The sequence below is a fragment of the Solanum verrucosum genome, unplaced genomic scaffold, assembly GCF_900185275.1.
Source record: "Solanum verrucosum unplaced genomic scaffold, falcon-dt-bn FXZP01000208.1, whole genome shotgun sequence".
NCBI lineage: Eukaryota > Viridiplantae > Streptophyta > Magnoliopsida > Solanales > Solanaceae > Solanum > Solanum verrucosum.
In genome coordinates this window covers 1,411,934-1,419,706 of record NW_026020329.1, presented here as the reverse complement: position 1 = coordinate 1,419,706, position 7,773 = coordinate 1,411,934, and positions in this window count along the sequence as shown.

Sequence of the window (7,773 nt, the reverse complement as noted above, 5' to 3'; positions counted from 1 at the left end):
CGATATGGGGATGCGAGTTCATATTAACTCAAGTCTCCATAAACCATGTAGCCATCATGGGTATTAATGGGTCATACTTTTTAGATGATCACATAAATTAAGCTAGTGGATCCACTAAGTTAAGCGTACTATATGACAGCAAAGTATAAGACAGTTCTGGCACGTGGGCAAGATGATGTATCACTACTTAGGCTCATAGTGGTAGTTGTCGGTTAGAGAATCTCCCACATAAGCTATATTATTTTATTATATGAGTAAAGTTGAGTTTGTTACTGCATTTCCTTTAACGAACTAAGTTGCATTTACTATTTATAAAGCTTTTTCATATATTGCATGTGTTCATTGCTATATTTTGAGTTAAGTTATTCATGAGTTGAGAAGAGCCAAGTTAAGTGTTTCTTTTAGAATCTTTTCAAGCCTATGTATTGTGTAGCATTTCCAACTGTCACGCCCCGAGTCTACACCCTGGGCGGGATCGGCACTCGGAGACCATTGCTGGCCCCAAGCGAACCCTTGTCCTGGCTTTCTTAACTCAGCGGAAACCTAACTCAACAGAATTACTTCATGCAATGCAATATTACAAAACAACTTAACTTATAAAATATGGCCATAAAGGCAACTCGAATCTCAAAATAGAATATTTACATATATACATATATGAGAGACTCAAAACTAACTGACTGACTGTCTATCTATGAAGCCTCTAAAATACTGAGATGGATGTTGGGACAAACCCCGCAACATCCTAATAAAACAAAAACTAAGAACACAAAATAATTGAGTCCTCCGGAATGCAAGGAGGCTCACCACTGACTCTGGAGTGCTCAGCTGGATCAACGACGTGCAGGATGCTGATCCGGGGTACCTGTATCTGCATCATAAGACGATGCAGGCCAACTGGCATCAGTACATGGAATGTATGAGTATGCGAGCTGGAAAACTAAGCAACATAGGCTAGAAGGAAATTTGGAAGAAACTGAAAAGTTTACCTTGCTCAACTCAACTCAACCTGACTAACTTCTTTCAATATAAGGCAATTTAAAACAAGTGCGATATAAAGAAAGATTGTTTAAAACATGCTATAAACTATGTGTGTATACAAAGATACAATAAGCCTGAAATGTATATAGAAATACAGTGAACTGATGTATATAAAAATACAATAATCTCTGTGTATGAAAATACAATAACTGCTGTGGGAGTTTCTCTAACCGACAACCATCACATAAGAGCTATAGTGATGATATAGCGATCGACCTCACGCTACCAGAGCATCTTATACCCGGCCAATGGTATAAGACCTGAACTGCCTAATGGATCCACTAGTCTAATCTGAAAAGGATTCATCTAAAAAGTATGATCCTTTTCTACCCATGGTGGCTAAAATGGTTCTATGGGGGCTGTGGGTTCTTTGAATGCTCCCCCAATTCGGTGCTCGATACTACTCCCAAAAATGTACTGACTCTTATGTTTTTAAAACATATTTATTCCTGCTGATATGAGATAATTACTCAAAAACTAGCCCGAAGGCTCTTTTGAAAATCTCAGTTTCCAACCTTGTTTAAATGTAAAAACATTTCTTTAAAACTTCTTTGGGAATACATAGTTCCCTAATAACTTTGAGAAATGAACCCAACTTTAAACTCTTTACTTTACTTGAACTCTTGGCTTGATGTGAAACTCTTAACTTAACATGAAACTCTTAACTTTTGACTTGACTTGAAACTCCATAATTTTGACTTAACTTGAAACTCGAGTCTTAAAAATGAAGCTAAAAGATTCACTAAGGACACTTGAACAACTTTAAAAACTTTCTTTGACTTACTTCACTTCTAAGCTTAACTCTTAACATCACTTGACTTCTAACTTTACTTGACTTGGAACTAACTCTCCTTGAATTGGATTATGAACTCAAGGGTAATGACTTGTGTTTGGAAGGACCCCATGATGATTAGGAATAATTTAGGATAGCTAGACTTAAGAAAAAATTTGAAATTTAATTATGAAAACAGAATAGATTCTGTTCACAGAGGGAACACAGCTGCAATGCAGACTTGTTTCCTCGGTGGCGTTGGAAAGATCGTTCCACAAGCTTCACAACCATAACTGGAACTACTCCTAAATCATCCTGAGCTAGGAGTTACGACTACTCAAAGTTGGCCAAAAACTCACTGATTTCCACACTTAGCCAAATTTTCCAGATTCTGAATTTTTCCAAAAAAAATGACTACTTCCAATTTCAAGCTTCTTCATATTCATTTTAAATTGTCGGATGTTACAATATCTCCCCCTTAGGAACATTCGTCCTCGAATGAGGTTACTCTTACAAGGCTAAGGGTGTAACATCAATTCAAACACCCAACAAGCAATCATGCAACAACAACAACAACAACAACAACAACAAAAACATGCCCACTATAATTTAAAGAGAAATAAGAAGGAAATTAATACCTTGATCTGCGCATTCAAAGAGATATGGATATCTCTTCTTCATGTCTTCTTCGACTTCCCAAGTAGCTTCCTCAACAAATTGGTTCCTCCATAGGACCTTGACTGAGGCTACATCTTTCGTTCTCAACCTACGAACTTGATGATCCAAAATTTGAACAGGAATCTCCTTATAAGATAAGTTATCCTTGATCTTGATACTTTTAGTCGGTAGGATCAATGAAGGATTGCCTATGCACTTCTTCAACATGGAGATGTGAAATACCGGATGAACCGCTGCTAGTTCCTGTGGTAACTCCAACTTATAAGCAACATTGCCAATCCTCTTGGCTATGCGGTAAGGTCTAATATATCGGGGACTAAGTTTCCCCTTCTTACCAAACCTCATAACCCCTTTCATGGGTGAAACCTTCAAATATACCCAATCGTCTACTTCGAATTCTAATGCCCTTCTCCTAACATCGGTGTAGGATTTCTGATGACTCTGTGCCATTTTCAACCTCTCTTGAATCACTTTCACCTTCTCCATAGCTTGGTGAACTAAATTTGGTCCTATCAACTGTGCTTCACCAACTTCAAACCATCCAATAGGAGATCTACATCTTCTCCCATAAAGAGCTTCATATGAAGCCATCTGGATGCTAGAGTGATAACTGTTATTGTAGGAAAACTCAATGAGAGGTAGGTGATCATCCCAACTCCCTTTGAAATCGATTACACAAGCCCTCAACATATCCTCTAAGGTTTGAATAGTGCGCTCTGCTTGGCCATCAGTCTGAGGGTGAAAGGAAGTACTTAAGTTCACCTTTGAACCCAAGCCCTTCTGAAAAGATTTCCAGAACTGTGCAGTAAACTGTGCACCTCTATCTGAAATAATGGAGATTGGGACTCCATGAAGTCTCACTATCTCTTGAACATACAACTTGGCATAATCTTCTGCTGTATTTGTAGTCTTTACCGGTAGAAAATGAGCTGACTTTGTCATTCGGTCGACAATTACCCAAATAGAATCATGCTGTCTGCGAGACCTTGGCAACCCTGTGATGAAATCCATATTGATCATCTCCCACTTCCACTTTGGAAGTTCTATCCTCTGAGCCAAACCATCGGGCATTTGGTGTTCAACTTTCACTTGTTGGCAATTTGGACACTTAGCAACAAACTCAGCAATGCCCTTCTTCATGCCATTCCACCAATAAACTTCATGCAAATCATGATACATCTTGGTGGAACTCGGATGAATAGAATATTTGGAGCTGTGAGCTTCCTCCATAATCTTCTCTTGGAGTCCATCTACCATAGGTATGCACAATCTACCTTGAAATCTCAAAACACCATCTCCCCATTGTTCAAAAGCTAGTACTCTTTGCTTTTGAACATTGGCCTTCAACTCAAGCAAAATGGGATCTTGATCTTGCTTCTCTTTCACTTCTGACATTAATGATGACTCGGCCCTGCTCGTCACCACTATTCCTCCTTCTGCGGAATCTGTAAATCTGACTCCCAGGCATGCCAGTCTGTGCACATCTTTTGCTAACTCTCTCCTTCCTTCTTTAATATGGGCGGTGCTACCCATAGACAACCTGCTCAAAGAATCAGCAACAACATTAGCCTTACCTGGGTGGTAAAGAATACTCAGGTCATAATCCTTGAGTAACTCTAACCACCTTCTCTGTCTGAGATTAAGCTCTTTCTGAGTAAGCACATATTGAAGGCTCTTGTGATCAGTGAATATGTCGACATGCACACCATACAAGTAATGACGCCATATCTTCAAAACAAATACTACAGCAGCTAGCTCTAAGTCATGGGTTGGGTAGTTCTTCTCATGAACCTTCAACTGTCTGGAGGCATAAGCTATAACTTTGTCATTCTGCATTAAGACACAACCCAAACCAACTCTAGGTGCATCACAATACACCACAAAACCTTGAGTACCTTCTGGTAGCGTCAAAATTGGAGCTGTAGTCAATCTCTTTTTCAATTCTTGAAAGCTTTTCTCACCAGCTTCAGACCATTGAAATTTCAGTGTCTTCTGAGTCAACTTGGTCAAAGGAGATGCAATAGTCGAGAACCCTTCAACAAACCTTCTATAATAGCCAGCCAAACCCAAGAAACTCCTAATTTCAGTTGGAGATGTAGGTCTAGGCCAATTCTGCACTGCCTCAATTTTTCGAGTATCAACTTTAATTCCATCACCGGACACAATGTGGCCTAAGAACGCCACAGACTTAAGCCAAAACTCACACTTAGAGAACTTGGCATACAACTCCATATCTCTCAAAGTCTGAAGAACTGTTCTGAGATGGCTAGCATGATCTTCTTCATTCCTTGAATAGACTAGTATATCATCAATAAAGACAATAACAAACATATCTAAATAAGGTTTGAAGACTCTATTCATCAAATCCATGAAAGTTGCCGGCGCATTGGTCAAACCAAAGGACATGACCAAAAACTCATAATGACCATACCTGGTTCTGAAAGCTGTCTTTGGGATATCACATTCCCTTACCCTTAACTGATGATAGCCTGATCGGAGGTCAATCTTTAAAAAACAAGTGGCACCCTGAAGCTGATCGAAAAGATCATCAATCCTCGGAAGAGGGTACTTGTTCTTGATGGTAACCTTATTCAACTAGCGGTAGTCTATACACATTCTAAGGGAACCATCTTTCTTTCTCACAAACAAGACCGGAGCACCCCAAGGCGAGACACTTGGTTGAATGAAACCCTTATCTAGGAGATCTTTCAACTCTTTCAACTGTGTTGGTGCCATTCTATATGGCGGAATAGAGATAGGACGAGTATCTGGAATGAGATCTATGCCGAAATCTATTTCTCTCTCAGGAGGAATTCCAGGTAGATCATCAGGAAAAACTTCTGGAAACTCTCTTACTATAGGAACTGACTGGAAATGAGGTATCTCAACATTAGAGTCATGAACTCGGACTAAGTGATCGATACAACCCTTCGAAACTAACTTTTTCGCCTTAAGGTACGAAATAAAACGACCCTTAAGCACTGCTGAACTGCTACTCCACTCTATGACTGGCTCATTCGGAAACTGAAACTTGACTGCTCGAGTTCTACAATCTATCAATGCATAACAAGCATGAAGCCAATCTATACCTAGAATGACATCAAAATCTACCATGTCTAACTCAAACAAATCAACCATGGTGCTCTTGTGATTGATAGAAACATGATAATCACGATAAACTCTTTCCGCTAGAATAGACTCCCCAATAGGTGTAGAAACACAAAAGGGTTCACAAAGTCCTTCAGGAAGAACCTCAAACTTATTTGCAACATAAGGAGTTACAAAAGATAAACTTGCTCCTGGATCTAGCAAAGCATACACATCAAAAGCGAAGACTTTGATTATACCAGTGACAACATTCGGAGAATTCTCTTGCTCCTGGCGACTGGTGATTGCATAGAGGCGGTTTGCTCCTCCACCTGTACTAGAAGTAGCTCCTCTAGGTGCTGTCCTGTCTGGGGGAACAACTGAAGAAGACTGTGCTTTATTGCCCCCATTACCCTGCATATTCTTTGGACACTCTCGCATGAAATGTCCATTCTGACCACACTTGAAACAACCAATGGAGCCCTCTCGACAAATACCTGAGTGGTTTCTACCACACTTGGCGCAAGTAGGAGGCTTACTACTCCCTTGCGCCACACTACCCGAAGATTGCGCTGGTCTAGCCTTGAAGTCCTTCGAATTCTGGCCATTAAATTCACCTCTGTATCTGGGTGCAGGTGCTCTAGCAGATGATGGAGCAGGTCCCTTTTGCCTTTGCTGAAAGGAGGAACGGTTTGAATTACCTCTCTACTGCCCGGACTCGTTCCCGGTCTTAGCTCTCTTATTTCTGAACTCTTCTCTGTCCCTCAGCTTCTCTTCCTCAACCTGCTGCACATAAACCATCAACTTTGATATGTCCATGTCCCCGATAAGCATTGCAGCCCTACCTTCCTTGCTCAACAACCGAGACAGCCCAGCAACAAACAAGTTCATTCTATTCCTCATGTCCGCAACCATCTCTGGAGCATAGCGGGATAATTGTGTGAACTTCAAACTGTACTTATGAACACTCAAGGACTCCTGCTTAAGTGTGAGGAACTCACGTACCTTGGCCTCTCTCAATTCTCGAGGAAAGCAATGCCCCAAGAAAGCTTCCTCAAAAGAAGCCCAACTCGCAGGTGGTGCATTCTCAACTCTGCCCCCTTTCCACTGGTCGAACCAAGCTCTAGCAACATCCTTCAATTGATACGCAGCTAGTTCAACCCGCTCAATATCTGCCACATGCATCACATCAAAAATCTTCTTCAACTCCTCGATGAAGTTCTCTGGATCCTCAGTAGTACTCGAACCCATGAAACTCAGAGGATTCATCCCCAAGAACTCACGAATCCTTGAAGTGTCAGCTCCTTCATGTCGAGCTCCTCTTTGCTGAACAATTTGATTAGCTACAGCTTGACTCAACATTTTAATTGCCTCTCTGAACTCGACATTAGAAACTTCCCCTTGATCTTGCACTCCCGGTGCATAGGGTAACTCCTGCTCATCAGCATAATGTTTAGGAATACGTCCTCTACCAACTCTTCGAGGAGGCATGGCTATCTGAAATACGCGCAAGCACAGATTAGAAAGAAACTTTTTAGAGATAAACTCTAACGCACGAGATGAGTGTGAAAGAAATGAGAAATCTTCCTAAATGTTGTAGCCTCCCAATTATAGATGTGGCGCGCATCACATTGATAACTAGGACTCTATAGAAATGGCTACATAGACTCCCTAGGACTCTTGAACTATGTGCTCTGATACCAAGTTTGTCACGCCCCGAGTCTACACCCTGGGCGGGACCGGCACTCGGAGACCATTGCTGGCCCCAAGCGAACCCTTGGCCTGGCTTTCTTAACTCAGCGGAAACCTAACTCAACAGAATAACTTCATGCAATGCAATATTACAAAACAACTTAACTTATAAAATATGGCCATAAAGGCAACTCGAATCTCAAAATAGAATATTTACATATATACATATATGAGAGACTCAAAACTAACTGACTGACTGTCTGTGTATGAAGCCTCTAAAATACTGAGATGGATGTTGGGATAGACCCCGCAACATCCTAATAAAACAAAAACTAAGAACACAAAATAATTGAGTCCTCCGAAATGCAAGGAGGCTCACCACTGACTCTAGAGTGCTCAGCTGGATCAACGACGTGCAGGATGCTGATCCGGGGTACCTGTATCTGCATCATAAGACGATGCAGGCCAACTGGCATCAGTACATGGAATGTACGAGTATGCGA